At 37.4% G+C, this 19,404-nt stretch overlaps 1 protein-coding gene across 3 annotated transcripts in view; it reads right to left on the reverse strand.

The window, feature by feature from the left end:
• Nucleotides 1–19,404, reverse strand: part of NME7 (NME/NM23 family member 7) — a 169,141-nt gene that overhangs the window by 1,224 nt on the left and 148,513 nt on the right. The window lies entirely within an intron of this gene.

Consider the following 19,404-nt stretch of genomic DNA (forward strand, 5'->3'; position numbering starts at 1 on the left):
TACTTAACCGGTGTGGGAAATACTGAAACTACAGTCATGGCATCGTATTTCTGAAATGGAAACCCCTCAAAGAGCCTGTGGGGCCGCAGCACAAGCAAATCCTTGCAGCTGTGTGGTGTCTTCAGGACCGCCCCCCTTGCTCCCCTCCCATGAGGCAGATGCAGGGGGGCAGACGCAGGGGCCCTCTGCTAACTCTGCTAACTCAAAGACCACAACAGCTTCGATTCTCACCTGCTGCTCCACATTTATAATCCTGTCGATTTGTTTCTGTTTATTCTTTACAAATATTGCCTGAGATTCTGCCATGCCTAGAGCAACAAACTGTGTCATGACAAATTAATACCAGAGGAACTATGGTTCCATTTAACAAAAAAATAGCAAAGGGAACTAGAAAATGGCACAACTGCTTAACTTCAAAGTTTTTAGGAGCTCTTGTCAATTACTGAAGAAAAAGAGCAAAATCCTTAAACTAATAACATACATACATAAAACTTTCTCAAAAAGTAACGCACATTTATGGAAACAGAAGTTATATGATAGAATGTGGTCTGTCTTGCTGAAACACTGGTTGGTTTGTAGTATGTATATGAGTTTTCCATTTGTGATGTGTGTGAATGAGAGGGAATGGCAGCTTTAGGTCTGAGGAAAGGGGAGCATTTATTCAAATTGGAGGGCGGTTTGCATTTTTGAGGGTGTTCTAAGATCATGACCTTGGTGAGACTAACCTAACCTGTTCCAAGCCATTGTGTATGTCTGCCTATCACTTTCTCCAAGATTCTCTTCAAATCTTGCTTCTTTTAACCTCTCCAAATTATGCCAACCTGTTTTCCTTCCATGATCCTGAGGGGTGTATCACCACTCGGAGACTGGAGAATATGGTTTGTATTCTTTGACTCAATAGATACTATGTGCCAACCACTCCTCTAAGAGCTACGGATAGACAGGTGAACCAGTTGACAAAACTCCATCTTCTTTCCTCTGCACCTCACCTTCTAGTGTTTAGTGTTAAGTATTTGGACATTTCTGACATTTTTGCTTCTATACATTTATCATGTCATTTTTTGTATTATCGGCTTATTCTAACCCTTTGTAGATGACGCATCTCTTGGGCACAGGGACAGTGCTGTTTACCTTCCTTGGGGTGTTTATACGTCTAAGAAAGGGGTTTTCACACAGGTCTACTGAATCAAATACTCATTCCTCACACAGAATATAAAGGGATTTTTCCAAAGACAGTGTTTCTCAAAGCTGGGCTGAGAACTGCTTGGAATCAAAAGTAGTGATATAGTTACTGAAGAGAGAAAAGGGGACTCTTTTCAATCCATCATATTCCCTGAGGGAAAGTTGCAATGTGGTGTTAGTATGTCTTCAACTCAGGTTAATCTCTCTTTCAAATAAAGGGAGACAGGCCTTGGGCTCAGAACCTCTGGCAAACAACATTATCTAGTTAGAATTTAGTAAATTTTATTTCATTGTATTTATTTTGTTACTTTTGATTAAGGACAAGTAATCGAAATAGTTTAAAACAAGTTGTTTTTCATTTATGGCAGTCAAACAAATTTATTCAAGTGTAGCAATGAATGGATTTAAAATAATAAATAAAATTTCAGGTTGTACTTAAAAATGATAATCAGGAAAGGGATAAATGGCCGACTAAAATTTAGGGCTCTTTGTTTCAAAGTATGGCATTAACAGAAGCCAAGGTTTTCGGTTCTATACCTGTCTGGGCAAAATCTATTTTGAACCCAATCTATGTTAGAACAATAGCGCCCTGTCTGCTCAAGCTGCACCTACTACCAGAGGGAACAGCTCCAACTCCAAATTAAAAACATTATCAGTGATCAGAGACGAAAGTCTGTTATCAAAATCTTTCAAAGCTCAATTATAGCTCAAACTCCTGGCTTCTTAAAGGATTAGTAACACTGATATCTGTGTATATTTGGCACATAGAGGACAGGTTACCAAATGAGGTTACCTTGCAAATCTAGGACTGAGGACATTATGAACACAGAGGGAAACTATTAAAAAAAAAATATTCAAGAACAGTTTTAATTGAGTAACGTGATCTTGGTTTCGAATTCAACAGAGAAAATGTGACTCTATCCTTTCTTTAAGAGGGAGCCAGCATTAACCGGATGTGTTATCTGTAGTCCTGTGGGCTCTATATTGGGAAAGGTAAACAGGAAATAGAGAGATAAGCCTGTTATTCTCCCAACCAGGGCTTCTGATTAGCACACATACCCTACCCATGTGAAACAAAGAGGACTGGATCAAGGCAAGTATCTTGGTTCATGCTTTAATTCCAAGAGACTTTAGCATTAGTCTGTTCTGAGAGATTGAGTATCTTACTAAGGTATTGACTCTTATTGACTACAGAATCCAGCTATTTAGCCACAAATGAATCCCATGCCCTAAAAAAAAAATGCCCATATTATAATAAAACTGTAAAATGCTATCTCTAGCTAGCTTTACCACAAAGCCTTTAAAAAACATGGGTTTCATAAAATCAGAAGTCTTATAAGTAGCTTATTATAAGGGTTTATCTTTTCCAAGGAAACACATATACACATACCTTCCTTACCCTCCAGTATTGGCCCTATACAGACCAGGTAGGAGGTGGCAAAGGGTGATCTGAAACCCACCCATTCAGCCAGCCACAGTGCCTGATGTAGTCATTACTGGGTCTTTTGGTTTAAGTGCTTCAGGAATCAAATATTTCATTCCTATGAATGAAACACCTCATTACCTATAAGAGGTGGCCCTTTAATGCCTATAACTTGTTATAGAAATTCATGGTTATTAAAGAAGCAAGTAATGGGGGAACATGGACTGGTCCTGCAGGAATGGGATATAAGACCCATCCCTTTTGATAAGGAGCAGGCATTCTAAAATGACCAGTGGGTGAGGATCAGGCCTTGGGGAGGGTCTAATGAATCTGCATTGGCATGTCTGGGCATCAAGGGAACAGTATTCAAGGCTAACAGGCATTTTGGGGTTGTACTTCAGAAAATGAAACATAGAAGTCCATGCCTAACAAAACCTTCTTTTCTTTAATTTGCAAATTTCTTCTGAGCCTCCCACTATGTACCCAGCACTGATAATAAGTGAGGGGGGAGTGTCCAGACACACAAGGTCCTCATGAAACTTTTGCCTTTGCTAAATGCCTTAAATGGTCTAAACTGCTCTCATCTATACTACTTCCTTCTCTTCTTTCTTCTGCCAATCATTCATTTAACTAACATTTTGAACACATCCCGTCCATGATCTTTTAAAGATGAGGGAGACTTGGTTCTCAAAGCTCATAGCCTGGAAGGAGAAAACCCCTATAATCAAATAAAATCATTATTGTGGGCTAAAACAGAAGTGCAAATAATTAACTACTAGAGCGGACACAAAATATTTCATAAAATATTTCACAAAATATTTCATTAACTTGAGTTCTGAGGATGAGTGAGATTTGACATAGATGAAAGAATAGCAAATTTTAGCTTAACATACAATTGATAGGCCGATAACTTACAAGATTATTTGGAAGGCTTGTTCTTTTGCTATCACTATTAGATTTAAATAAGAAGAATGGCTTACATTTATTTACTACTTTATACTGTACCGTCTGATTTCATACATAAGTCTCATCTTCTCAACAGCTCTGTGCAGCTGGTCCCCTCATCTCCAGGTACAGACAAGATCCTGAGATTCAGAGATCCCATGACTGCTCATATAATGAGAAGGGGAACTCGATAAGTTGGGAGGGCTGGGAATTGAACCTGTATCTTCCCATTGTAAGCCACACTGGCTCTGTAGTCTCCCATGGAGTAAGGAGTCTCTGCATTTGCTGATGACTATCCAAATCATCACAAATTCTATAACAGTGAAATTTTTAAAGTGTAAATTTGTACAACTGCTTCAAGTGTAGACTCAAAAAAAAAAAAAAAAAAAAAAAAGATTCCAGAGAATCTCACATCCTTGCCCTGAGTAGCAAATATAGGCCTAAAGGATCTACTGGTGTTTCTGCTCCTGCCACCACTCTCGCAAAGGAAGTTCTAGTACATGGAGCTGGCATGAAATTTCTTTGCACATTTTACTGACTATGGCCTCAGAGTCTGCAGTGGAGCTCCACTCTCCTGCTACCCAGGCTCCGCCACAGACGACAGCACTAGACACTTCACAGATGGCGTGTAAGCATCTATTTTTCGATGGTTCTTAATGTTGCTTGAGTATCAGAAATACCTGTGGAGTATACATTTTGTTTTTAAATCAAAATACAGATGTGCCTGAACACTCTCTCTCCCACTGTGGTGGAATTCCAGCACCAAATTACAGTGTGTGCTAATAATAACCTTGCTATTATGCTAGATAGATTTTCAGATAAAAGCTAGTCAATCTGAATTTGATTGAAGTACAGTTTTGTTAGTGTTCCAATAACATGACATTGAGTCTTAAAAATATCAGTGTATGCAGTACAGAAGAAACTTTCAACTCACTTGGCCTCTTAGAGTCAGGGCTGGCTTCATGAGCCTGCCGCCCGTGCACAGGGTCACACTCTTAGAAGAGCCCTCGATTGGTTTAATGCTCTGCTGTCGCTGTCTTGAAATTCTTAATTTTGAACAAAGGGCCTGACATTTTCATTCTGTCCCAGTTTTCCTTATAGCCAAGGGCCTCTATGCTAGAACTACTTCAGCATGGTTGTCCTGTTAGCTGAATGGAAAATGGGGTTGAAAGGGCTGCTTTCAAAAGAAGCAATGAACAGATCTATGGTGGGAGTCGGGCAGGTCAGGAAGGTGCAAGGTGAGGACTGTGGAAGATGTGAGCAGGCTGATTTATCAGGAGTAGAACAGAGGCCCCAGGAGGGCGCCCACAGGCTTGGGCAGGGGTGAGTAGGAAAAGGCTTGTGCTGGGGGAATGGTTGGAGGCAGCTACCAGCGGGCCATGCACATATGAGCCTTGAATTCTTCTTGAACCTTTGCTGGGCTCCCTTTCCTTCTACATCTTCCCTTTCCAAGTCAACACTTATTTTCATCTCCCCAAATATGGAGCCCAGAAGTGGACAGTCATGAGGAAAGAAGTGGTAGCTGAAGAAAGTCTAGGGTTCTCCAGATGGATGGACTCAGCGGAAACATTCAAGCCTTGATATAATGAAGATGAAAAACCCATCCTTGCCTACTATTGTAGCCCCCAAAGCCCTTGGGCTGGAGGGTCTATACTCCATACATCTATTTATAGACTATAAAAAAAGATAATTAAACTTAGTCATAAGGGTATCCCCTTCACATATGCTTATCTTCTCCATAGGTTCAGAGGCAATATTTGAATTTCACATTAAAGTGACTATACATCTCAGTAGTCCTAAAAACCCAGCATCCTCACAGTTCTCTTTTAAAGAACTGTTGATTCATCTGACTGGCATCCACTAATGAAAACAACCCCCTCTTTAAAATAGAAGATAACTATTCCTCAACCTAGAGTAGAATGCTGCTGATCTTTCTCTTTATAGAAAATCTATACCTTCCTTTCTAATATAACTAAAGATGCAGGAGTTCTTTCTATAAATTCATTCTAAAATTGTGTTTCGCGACTCATAATTATTTGGCCTCTTTTGCCTCAAAGATGGTTTTGGATGTCACTGGTCCCTCCCCAGTCCCTTAAAATATGAACAGATGTTTATCACTTCTGTTCCCTTCTCCTCCCCACCTGCAATGATTAAAAAGTATTCTCTGGGAGTTACCACATCTCAGTGTAAGTCATGAATTGAAAAATATTTACATGTTAAATTTTAGTTCTTGTTATATGTTAAATGCTTTAACAGATTATTTTGTACAGTCCTTACAACAATCTTTTGAAGTAGATATTAGTCCCATTTTCCAGCTTATGAGATGCAGGTTTTTTTTATCTATTAATTAATATTGATAATAACTTGCCCAAGGACATATAACTCTATTTAAAGTCTCTGGTTCAGCCTGTGATGGCTAAGAGCTAACACTAGGGATGGGCCTGGCTGCTGGAGTTTACTGGCCCTGCCATTTCCTGGCCAGATGACCTTGAACAAGTTACTTCTCTGTGGCTCAGATTCCACATCTATAATATAATACATACTACATAGGGTTGTTGTGAAGATTAAATGAATTATAGGGAAGGCATTTAAAATAGTGCCCAGCATATAGTAATTACTGCATAATAAATATCATTATTGTTGGTTCTCAAATATTCTTACAATGTTATGGCCCATCCTGCTGTATCTCAGTGAGGCCATGTGTTTCTGAGTAACTCCATCATTCTCTGAGAGCCAAAGCTACTGGGGAAATTCTTGCTCATCAGAGGATAGCATGCTTAATTAATCAGGTAATGAATGGCAAAAGCAGTGTCAAGAAACTTTGAAGACTAAGATAGTCAGGAGATGTGAGGGCAAAATGCAACATGTGATCCTTGATTAGATCCTAGACCAGAAACAATTTTTTTTTCTTTTGTTACAAAAGACATTTGCGGCTAAAATCTGAATGTCTGTACATAGGTAATAGTACTGTATTAATGTTAATTTCCTGATTTCTAATCATTGTTCTTAGGTGATGGAAGAGAATATGTTTTTAGGAAATATCCACTGAAGTATTAAAAGATAAAGGGGAATCATATCTATAATATACTGTGAAATAAACAATTAAATACACACACACACGAGCAAGAAGAGAGAGAAGAAAGGATGTTTAACATGGTAAAATGTTAACATTTGAGGAATATGGGAAAAGGGTTTATGGAAAGTGTATTAACTTCCTAAACTTTTCTATAAGTCTGAAATTATTTAAAAATGAAATGATAAAAATATTAATCAGTAGGAAGAATAGGAAGAGTACTGGATTTGGACTTGGAAGAACTGAGTTTGATGCTAGTCACTATTCCTAGTGTTTTAGGTAAGTCATTTAAACTCTCTGAGTCTGTTTCCTAATCTAAAAATTGAAGATATAAGACCTACTTTCTTGGGCTGAGTGTGTATGTAAGCTTATGGGTAGATTTATAAAGTTGAAGCACATTACACAAATAATAACGTTTCAAAAGGTATGTGTGACTCACTGTTCCCATAGTGAGACTAGCAGCTCCGATGGGCTCTGCTACAAGTCAGCTACAGTGAAGCTTAAGGGATGGGTTATCTCAGCTGGGAATGTCAGGCACTCAAGGGAGAAAACTCAAGTGAACTCGACACTACTACTAGGAATTAATTTTGGGGGACTTCCCACAGAAAAAAATTTTTTTGACAGGGAACATATTCTGTCCTAAAAAAATAACCAGTAAAACAAAATGTAGATATAATGACTAATTCTTGAGATGAGTGATTTTCAACCTGGCTATACATCAGAATCACCTTATAAAGCTTGAAAAAAACAAAACACAGATGCTTGGACTCCAACCCTGAAGAGTCTGATTCATCTGGTATTCAGTATGTCCTGGACATCCACAGTGTCAAACAGGTCCATGGAAATTTCTGATGTCCACTGGGGTTGCGAATCATGCCCTAGATAGTCGGGCAAAGTAGGTGCCCCAGAAATCAGGGCTGGAACCAAGCCCATCTGATAGCATCATTTGTGGTTTGAAAGAAAGAATGAAATCCTCCATTTAATTTGGCTTTCACTAGTATCCACAGTACTTTGGAGGCTCTTATGCCAAGGAGATGGAGAAGGCCTCACAAGATGAAATGGAGAATGTGGGCAAACAAGTAGATAGTAAACTTCAAAAGGGTCTTCTTAGGTATTTACAAGGAAAGAAATTAAAGCAGATTTACAGGATGAATTCTATAAATAGCGATTCAGAGGAAAGGCATCTTGGAGTGTATCCTGGTAGTTCCCCAAATACTGGGCCCAAGGGGCAACTGCTGTTTGGGAGGCCATCACTGCTGAGTCTCCTCATCTCTTTATAAAAAATACTGGAAATTAAACCCAAGGAATTATAGTACTCTTAAAAAAAAAAAAACCTACATGATATTTTTTTTATTTATAGTTCTTGCTGCTATACTTCAGACACATTTCAGTTAGAAAAGATCCAAAATGAAAATAATAGAATTAGAAAATAGCAACTATAATTATTTAGAAGATGGAATGCCTTTTTTGTAAGAACAGACGAGAAAAGTAAACAAGCCCTTAAATTAGATCAGATAAAAACTGAGAGAATATATAATCAGAATTCATTAGATAATGAAGGGAATAGCTGAGATGTAGTTTTTCACTTAAAACCAGAAAGAAATTTCAAGAGCAAATGCTGAGGTAATTTAAGACTTAAGAGAAAATTACTTTATATATTGCCTCATTTATTCTCTCTGTGAAATATCATTATTTCTATTATGCAAGTAGGTAAAATGGATCTGAGAAAGGTAATTTTTCCTAAGTCACAAGTTGGTAGGTGGAGAAGCTGGGAATTTGAACTCAGGTCAACCTGACTCCAGAGCTTGTGCCCAGGTCACTATACTCCTGGACCTCCCTCAGACTTTACATTTTAGTGAAGGCAAACAGAAGCCCACGTGACACAGTAAGATTCAAGTTTAACTTTAAACTTTTGATTTACCTTTGAACTCAAGTTCAAATCAAGTAAAAGTTATTAAGAGCTCAGCAAACCTCTCCTTCTACTCACCACTTCTGTATGCTTACAGACTTTGGACTGACTTAGAAATAGAACTGCTAGTCTTGCAGTATTTTCAGCTTAGCCAGAATAAGATAAGAAGTCTTGTTCTACTGGGAATTCATTTCTCAGTTTTGAATCTTCAAGTGTTAGTAAAAAGATGCTTGATAATGTAGAGTTATAAATTTTTATCAGTCATCAAAAAAGAATAAAATGTACTTCTATGCATAAATTCAAACAAAAAAAGAAAACAGAAGCACCTGCTTCCTGACAATTATAATGGTAACCAATTATACCGATTACAAAGGACATGGAGACAGTGTGGTGTACTGGAAAACCCAAGGTTGCTGGCTAGGAAACTAATGTTCTGTACCCTGAGCCATGTGATCTTAGGCGAGCTGCTTTCCTTCTCTGGGCCACACTATCCTCATTGGCGAAAAGCAGGGGGTTGGATTACAATTTGATCTGCTCAAAACCTAGAATCATGAAATGTTAGGGCAGAAAAGGAGTTTAGAGGAGGGCGTCTCAACCTTTGTCACCTCATGGCACCTAGAAAATGTCAATTCCTGTATGACACACAGGAGCCAACATAGAAAGCAGTTCCAGATTACAGCTGCTACCTCTAGGGATTAGAGGGTCAATTTCTCAGCTCATTTGTGGGCAAGTCTGAGCTTAGAGAATCTCGAGTTTAGCCTCTTCATTTTCCATATGGAAAAACTAATGCACAGACACATTTTATGAATTTAAAACAACCCACAAATTAAAGTACATGCTACCAATACATTTTTAGTTGTTACTCTAGTATATTAATTATTTCACAAATCTTTCCCAACTTGTCCCCCTTCAGTCCATTTTCCACATGTTAACCAGAAAGATCTCTTACAAAATGAATATAAATCTGATCATGTCAGCACTCATTTCTCGTAAGGATGATCTCCTGCTGTTTTTAGGATAAAGTTCCACAGTCCTAACACAGCCCACAAAGTCCAGCATGGCCCAGCCTCTATTTCTCCAGGGGCATCTCATGCTATTCTTCCCTTTGCACTTTATGTTCCTTCTTTCCGTTCCTAAAACACACCAAGCACTTCCCAGCGTCAGGGCTGTACCATGTGCTATTCTCTCTGCCTGGGGTCTATTACCTTCTTCCCCAGTTGACAATCATTCCTTCAGGTCTCAGCTCAAATGTCAGTTGTTCCAGAAACCCTTCCATAATCCCTCATCTACGCCAGTTTCCCCTGTTACATCTCATCCTATCTTTTACTACACAACACTAATCAGAGTTTGTACTTGTTCATTCCTTTTTGTGATTACCTGATAATGTCTGCCTTGCTCATTAGACTGTGAGCACTGCACAGGGATGTGGCTCTTGCTCACTGCTGTCTCCTCAGTGCCTCACAGTGTCTGGTGTATAGTAAAGGTTCAATGAATTTATGGTTTTGTTTTGGTTACAGACATCTTCCTGGCAACTTCAATTCATTGAAGCACTGTTGTTCTATACATTAAATTTCTTGTGATGTGAAATGTGGGTATTGTAATGCTTTACCTCATTCTAATAAGTGAATAGTATGGTCATTTACAACTTTTCACTGCAAATATTCTTAACAATTTTTGAATTGTGGACTACTTTGAGATCTAATAAAAACTGTGGACTATTTTCCCCCCAAAATGAATATATTCACATTTTGCAAACAATTATAGGGAGTCAGTTCATGAACTAAAACCCTATGAATAAATTTAAAATTCCTAAATAGGGCATAAAAGAAGCACATGACTTGAGCCCTAGCTACCTTTCCATGCTCATCGGCCATTCTCTAATGTTACTTTAAACTCTGATATATCAAATTCCATGTAGTTTCCCAGCATGCACACTATTTCCTCTGCCTGGAATGCCATTCTTCTTATTTTTAACACATCCTCCAACAGCTGGAGCAGATCTCACATCTTCCAGGAGCCTCACCTGACTCCTATACTGCAAAATGGGTACCTCATAGGGGCTTCCATGAAACCCAGTGAAGATCAATCTCAAAATGACCAATTTTAATGGCAATCTCTCCTAGAGAAAATTAAATTCTTTGACCAGGGAGTGTATCTTATTCACTCTCAGTGCTTGGAACAGTGAATGGCACAAACAGGCCTTCAATAAATGTATGTTAACCAGTGAAGGACCAAAATTAACAATGGGAGAAGTTGGGCATGGTGGTACGTATCTAGAGTCCCAGCTACTCAGGAGGCTGAGGAGGGAGGATTGCTTGGGGCCAGTAGTTCAAGGCTGCAGTGTACTATGATTATACCTGTGAATAGTCTGGGAAACCTGGTGAGACCCTATCTCTTAAAAATAAACAAACAAACAAACAAACAAACAAACAAACAAACACAAACCCCAAAAAACAATGGTAGAAGAGCTGAGCTAAGAGAATGCACAGATAATATCCCTCAAGAGAGAAGATAAACTGGAATAACAGTAAATAAAATTGAATACTTGCAATGTAAAATTATCTACAAAGGCTGTTAAAACAGCAGAACATGAAACAAAGTCATTTTTTCCCCCAAGGTAAAATGACTAAAAAATACCTTAGCTTAAGATATCAATATCAATATGGCTTTTTAATACAGAATATCATTAAGTGACCAACAGAACAATAGATTCTTTATTAAAATAATTTGAAGGCGATACTCAGAAAATGTACCATTAGGATGATCTTATGGAAAGGTTATGTGCTGTACGCTACTGTTGTAAAATGTCTTACAATTCTCTGCCCTGTGAATAGTAAGCAGCAGATCTTAGCTCTCAGATAGTGGTTGAAGAGTAACTAAAAAGTTAATATGTAACAAGCAAAGGGGAGAACTTTGCACGGAAAGTTATGTACACTGATATTCCAAGCAAGGAAATTATTTTTGCTGTTTTAAACCTGTAGTTGTTATTCATTTACCCAGCAGATTAAGCTGTATGTAATTCTAAGGTTGATGCCAAAAGGGATCAGTATTTATCATTAGAGGAATTACACCATGGGTTACGAAACACACTCTAAGCATAATGGACTTCTATAGTGTGACTGGGTAGAATCCAATGAGACAGTGCACACATTTTTGTTTCACTTACTCCGGTGCTCTCCTCTCTTATGCCAGATTCATTTGTTGTCATAGGTCAGTTAATAGCAGCACAGTGGGAGGTGGGGTGGAGGTGGGGGCAGAAACATTATCAGAAGTTTCCATGGAAGAACAATTTTTTAAACTACCTGCAGAGAATCCACGCACAGCCTCACTCCAGCCCCTACCCAACTGGGACCACAGTGGGAATGAGAGACATCACTGATGGAGCAGACGGTATTCTCTGTGTAAAATGGCAGGGACAGTAAAACCAACAGACAAGAATATGCTTAAGAAATATCATCTTAAAAATATATTTCAGAAGTCTCAAAGATGGAATTTGCCATATATGTTGGACTGAATTTAAAAACAAAAAATAGAATTATGTAGGAAAATGGAAATTTTAAACCTCCTAGAAACAAAAATGGTGTCCAGTAAAATTACAGTACACAGGCCGGGCGCGGTGGCTCACGCCTGTAATCCTAGCTCTCTGGGAGGCCGAGGCGGGCGGATTGCTCAAGGTCAGGAGTTCAAAACCAGCCTGAGCAAGAGCGAGACCCCGTCTCTACTATAAATAGAAAGAAACTAATTGGCCAACTGATATATGTATATAAAATTAGCCGGGCATGGTGGCGCATGCCTGTAGTCCCAGCTACTCGGGAGGCTGAGACAGAAGGATCGCTCGAGCCCAGGAGTTTGAGGTTGCTGTGAGCTAGGCTGATGCCACGGCACTCACACTAGCCTGGGCAACAAAGCGAGACTCTGTCTCAAAAAAAAAAAAAAAAAAAAAAAAATTACAGTACACAGTGCACAAAGTAAAAGATGTGAACTAAATGTGGTAAATGACATATGAGGGCATGGTAGCCCTAGGAGAAAAGGGAAGTAGGAAGTGGAGAGATACAGCATTTAATCTTATTGGAGGGGGACAGAACTTTGTATTACACATTCATCTCAAATAATAAATGAATTTGTGGTTTTTCAAAGAATCAACCCTAATTTCCAAAGCATATTTCCTGGTCTGTATCTACACTGTAAGATGGAAATTTGGATGCTCCAGTGATCTGGGGCTGCCCACATAGGCATTCGGTATAAATTAAGCAAAAATAAATGTGCTTATCAATAATTACAGATAAACTCACCAAGAGTACAGCTAAAGCCCTTCGGAGTACAACATAATTATGCAATAAAATCAGGTAGTGTGCCTAGGCAACAGACTATTAATAACATGCACACACTGTTTTGATTCCCGCTGGCTTTTTCCTGGGGGATAAATTACAGGAGCAGTAACAAATCCATGGAATATCATGTTAAAATATATTTCAAAAGTCTCAATGATTAAAGACAATGACCTCTTACTAAATGTAAAATAGATACACAGGGATATCAGCTCTATGTCTCACTGCCTCATTCTTTCCCTTCCTTCCAAAACTATTTGTCAATAACCAGTTTATTGGTAACCAGATGCTAGATTCTTGGGATACAAGGGTAAGACAGGAGCTCATACTAAAGGGAGAACAACATAGAAACAAACAATTATTTTACAATATGACAAATACTTCAACAGAATTATGTATCAGGAACACTGAGAACAAAGAGAAGAAAGTATTTGTGGTTTTATTAGCCCTATGATGCCTTATCATTAAAATGGGAAATGAGAATTATGTACTTAGTCATTTAACACATATTGACTGTGCCTTTTATGGGAAAAGCACAGTGAAATTGAAAGAATCCTTTGGGATTCCAGAGGCCCCTACACCTCCCTCACCTCCTCAGGAGCCCAAGGGCCTCCTGCTACTGATGATCTGGCAGCGTGACAGTTGAGAATTTTTGAGGGATAAATATTTTTATATATTTTTTTTATCTAAACCTGAGGGGCACAAGTTTACGAATAAAAATATAAATTAAGAGGGATAATGCATAAGCAAACTCCCAATCGTTTTAACTATCTTTGAGGGAGGCCAAATATTCTGGGACAATTTCTGTAATATTGGTCCCTATGGATAATTTTTCTACTCTCGCTTCCCATTCTATCATGATCTCTAAAGAAGTAACACTCATTACATTTAAGATTATACAGAAAGGCAATGAGGTTAGAGAATATAAATTCTGGACCCAGACTGCCTGAGTTACAGTCTGTATTCTGCTCTGTTCTAGCTGTATAGCTTTGGGAAACTCTTTGATTAACTTTTCTCGTGCTTCAGTTACTCATCTGTGGTTACATCATCAGGTTCTTATAAGAGTTCCATAAGTTACTGCACATAAAATACTTCCAACAATACTTAAGGTATGGTAAGGGTTCTCTACAAGCTAGTTGATATTGCTACCATATACATAAAAATAAAAAATCAATAAGTAAATGGTGTGGAAGAGTTAACATAATTTCATAGCAGAGATATCTTTTAAACTTAGCCAGAAACATGACTGTATCAAGTTTATAACTATATTGAGTAAACATGTGTCCACAATGAGACATATGTAGTTAAAAGTAGTAACTACAGTAGTTTGGATTTCATCTATACTTAAATGAAGAAAAGAAAGCGTGACTTTGCTATAGTAAGAACTTTTAAGATGCTGTCTAGTTGCTACCTTTATGGCTAAATGAATGTTCAGGTTAAAGGACAGCAGGATATAGCAACTATTATAATTTCCTTCACAATTATCTCACAGAAAATTGCTTACACAATATTAGCATCTACATGGTAGTAAAGGTATTTGTCATTTGAAGACTAAAGTCCTTTCAAGTTTCTTTAAAAGCTTCACATAACCTGCAAAAACTTCTTAGTACATTTATTCTTAAAACATTGAGCCTAATATTTTCCTTCTTTTAGACTATTCCTGTTTTCTCTTGTTAAAACAGAAAAGCTCATAACTGTCTAATGGACAAAGAGCAGTAGTGGGTTTAACAATTTTCATTCTGAAACCAAAGTGGGAGTAGCAGTAATATTTTATGAATAAAAAAGAGGATGAATTGGACAAGGTTAATAATATTTTAGGCTCCTAAGTTCTCACTTAAAATTTTTAATCAGTCACCTGAGAGTTACTTATTACCTCTGAAAATGTTTAGTCACTGGCTAAAAAATGAAGCAGTGTACAGACCAAAATCAAGAGTTCAAGGTCAAACTGCAGAGAGCAAAGGACAATGAGTAGATACCTTTTCTCAGTTGTCCTCTTTTACGGGATGCCCAGACACACAACAAATCCTGTACTAATGCTATTCTGGAAGTTCTTTCAACTTCAGAATTAATAGATATAAGAGCACTAGGCAGGGCGTGTGGCTCATGTCTGTAATCCCTAGCACTCGTGGAGGCCAAGGCAGGAAGGTTGCTTGAGGTCAGGAGTTCAAGACGAACCTAAGCAAAAGCAAGACCCTGTCTCTACAAACAATTAAAAAATTATCTGGGTGAGGTGGTGTGCACTGTAGTCCCAGCTACTTGGGAGGCTGAGGCAGGAGGATTGTTGGAGCCCAAGAGTTTGAGGTTGCAGTGAGCTATGATGACACTATTGTACTCTAGTTGGTGTGACAGAACAGACTCTGTCTCAAAAAAAAAAAAAAAAAAAAAAGAAAGAAAGAAAGAGAGAAAAGGAAAGGAGAAAAAAATAAGAGCACTAGTGAGCTTACTTGTTATTTTTAATTACTATTTAACTCAGAGAGGTCAATATTTTATTTATACATTTCTGTCTGTTGCTAGAGGATTATGTTTGCTGTACAGTAGTCCCCCCTTATCTGCAGGAGATACATCCAGTGGATGCCTGAAACCTCAGGTAGTTCCAAATGCTATATATGTTTTTTCTTATACATACCTATGATAAAGTTTAATTTATAAATTAGACACAGTTAAAACAACAATAAAATAGAACATTTATAACAATATCCTGTAACAATACACTATAGTCTCTCTCTTTCTCTCTCAAAATATCGTATTGTACTATATTCACCCTTCTTGTGCTTGTGGTGAAGAAGAGACAGCAAGACGGCACAAGATTTCATCATGCTACTCAGAATGGTGTGTAATTTAAAATTTATGAATTGTTTATTTCTGCAATTTTCCATTGAACATTTTTTAAAATTTATTTATTATTTTTTTTCTGGAGCTACCTATCATGAACTACCATTAAATACTTTTGAGCCATGGTTGATCACAGGTAACTAAAACCATGGAAAGCAAAACTGCAGATAAGGAGAGCCTTTTGCAATATAGTCTTATCAAACTTAGATTATATAGTTCTGGTATGAGTCAGTCTTTTATCTTCATTCTAGTTCATGACTTTGGGTACCTTCATAATGCTTAATTATAAGCTTCACTCAATTATAAAATATTTATTTTAAAACCATAACATATATTTTTGTGCTCTATAAGAACATAGCTAAGAAAAACAAATTTAAGAGTCTAAGAGAAACTAGTCTATTTGGATACTTGTCAAAAAAGGAAGATGTATCTTGGAGAATGGGTTGCAATTAATGGACAAATGGTTCCTGGTATCTCTCTGGATTTTAGGGGCCCTTGCAAACCCCTTCATTTCTCCATTATGGTAAAAGATCAAAAATTTATCATATTAATTTAAATTAATGTTAGCATTTTTGAAGATCATCAGAATAAAGGCCTAAAAAATAGAGACAAGCATGACTCAGGACAGAATAACATTTTGATTTTATCTGTTTTTAATAAACAATAGGCAAAGTGATGTTTTGTTTGTCTAGATAAAACATGTATTCTCACTCTCTATTAGCTTACCTAGCTTTCGCCTCTCAAACCTCAGCTAAAAAAGAGAATCACCATGAGTTTCATGTTACTACCAGGTGACAGACAATAGAGCTTATACAATGAGAAGAGAGGTTGGAAAAGAAAACAATAAGAGGAGCAAGTTTAGCATGCTATGGCTCTGAGGCTGGCTGCTGGGTGTTGACCTTTGCATTTCTTACAAGGGTATATATACAATTTGCTCTTCAATCATAAAAGGCTACACTAAAAGAATAGAAGACTTTTATTTATTTTTAAAAACATATTATTTGAAACCAGATCTGTGTTGGCTTTATATTTTGTGAAAACAGAATTAAACAGCTTCTGATAGTGAAATTATACTTAGAGTTTTAACTTAGCTGGGATATCATTTATGAAAGAGCCTAACAGGCCTGACACAAAACAGGCACATCATAGAAGTTAGAGCCTTTCCTTTGACACTACTTTATTTTCCAATGGCCAAATTAAGTACATAATGGCAAAAATTATGATAACGATAACAAGAAAAATAACTAATATCTAATTGAATATTTCCTATTCTTGCTGATTTACATATATTGACTAATTTAGTTCTTGCCATACCCTCTGAGATAAGTACTATTACTATCTCCATCTTAAGATCATTGAATTGAGACACAAACTTTTAACCAACTTGCTTCAATAGTAAGTGGCAGAGTTAGTGTTCAAACCCAGGTGATCTAGTTGCAGATGCATTTGCTATACTGAAAGTATGTAACCCAGTGCCTGGCACTAAGTGAATGCTTATTATTATTATCATTGCTTTTAATAATACTGGATTTAAGAAAAATGAATTGAAAGCCCAGGCACTGGAGAATTGAGCAATGAACTAAAAATACAAAGTCACTGTTCTTATACAGCATAGAGGTTAATGGAAGAGATGGATATTACTCAAAGAATTCTACCTCTGTAGTAGAAATGGATTACTTGATGTACAAGAATATTTATAACTAGTCTCGTTTTAGACCACAAGGTCCTTAAGATTTCTTACCAGATGATTAGAGCCTATGCTTCCATTACTTCTATTGTCTATTCATCTAACTTCTGCTGCTTGGTTAAAGTTTTGGAAACTCCACCTTATAAGGTCATTGCCCTGTTCAAAAACCTCTGATGGCTTCCAGTTTTCTAGAGCCCAAGTAGCCACTGTGGATGGTACATACCAACAGCCTGTCATTCCTTATTTATGGTAGACATCAGTAATCCATCATGGCAATTTTTTTTCTATTTGGTTGTGGACTTAGAATCTTATCAATAAATCAAGAGTTGGCACTTAAACGGAAATCTTTTTGTCAGCCCTGACCTAGTTTGCTGGAATAAAAGCATAGGTTTTGGATTTAGACTTAGGTTTCAATTTTAGCTATCTACCACTTACTGGTGGTGTGATCCTGGCTAAGTCATTTCACCTATGGGAGCCTCATTCTTCTTATGTATAAAATGGAGATAATAGGAGCTAGCCAATAGGGTTTTTAGGTAATGCAGATAACCTATTTAGCATAGTGCCTGGTATAGGTTGCTTAGTAAAATGTGGTTATTTTTATCTCCATTATCCTAATGTTTATCATTGTTATCAAAAAGAAGCCTCCATAATCTAGCTTTAATATACATTTTCAAATTTATCTCCCATATTCTACTGAAAGAATTTCCCATTTTAGGCCCGGCGAGCAGTGGCTCAGGCCTGTAATCCTGGCACTGTGGGAGGCCAAGGCAGGCAGATTGCTCAAGGTCAAGAGTTCGAAGCCAGCCTGAGCAAGAGTGAGACCCTGTCTCTACTAAAAAAAAAAAATAGAAATAAATTAATTGGCCAACTAAAAATATATAGAAAAAATTAGCCAGGCATGGTGGCGCATGCCTGTAGTCCCAGCTACTCAGGAGGCTGAGGCAGAATGAGCCCAGGAGTTTGAGGTTGCTGTGAGCTAGGCTGAGGCCACGGCACTCTAGCCCGGGCGACAGAGTGAGACACTGTCTCGAGAAAAAAAAAAAAAAAAGAATTTCCCACTTCAACTAGAACTGGATAACTCAGTGTGTCCTAAAACTGGCCTGCCATGTTCTCTTCCTCTCTGTGTATAAAGGTCTATCTTATTCTTAAAGGTCCTTCTCAAGTGCTGTTTCATTAGTGAAATTTCCCTTATCCCTTCAGCCATAGTAATATTGCTCTTCCTTAAACTCGAAGACTTACACTTCATTATATATACACTCTCTGGCAACATTCTCTTATACTGGTGTTTAATTTTATGTTACAACTTAACTTTACATATGTATTTATCTTGTTTTACAATCTAAACTCTCAGTTCTTTAAAGGGTAAGACTATATATTAGCTGTACCCTCAAAACAACATCTAGTGAAATGATTGCACATTCTTATCAATGAATGAAATTTAGATAATATACGCACAGTGTTGTAGTTAACTTAAAATGTAGTCATTAAGAAGATAAAAGTAATTTTTAATTCTTCATATTTTATTGAAGAACTCAATGTTTTGAAAAAATCCGGCTTTTTACTTTGAATTTGAAAATTAGAATATTCTACCTTTGTCAATTGGTCATAGTTAAATAAAATTTTTAAAAATATTCACACCTATAATATCATATTTGAGCCTAGATAGTATAAGTGTTAATGAAGACTCTAACTCACCAAATAATTAGAAAGATTTTTGTTCTTTGTTTTTTATATGATTTTTAAATATGTACAATTTTCTTTAGCATGGATAAAATCACCATTCTCAGGACTAAAGAAGTCTCAAATATTTTACATTTCTCTTTGACCTATGAAACATGATATATGCTTTCCCTGTCAGGTTTGAATAAAGATAAGGATCCAAAGACCCCATAATCACATGTAACTTAGCCAATGGCTCCCGATGGCCATTCTACAGACAGTGATGGTCTAGGCTCACATTTCACAGCTTTCTGGCAAAATGGGGAAAATCAGGGCAATAAAGCAGTGGTGAACCAAGGGTTGGCA

This window comes from Microcebus murinus, chromosome 2 (genome assembly GCF_040939455.1).
Source record: "Microcebus murinus isolate Inina chromosome 2, M.murinus_Inina_mat1.0, whole genome shotgun sequence".
Lineage (NCBI taxonomy): Eukaryota > Metazoa > Chordata > Mammalia > Primates > Cheirogaleidae > Microcebus > Microcebus murinus.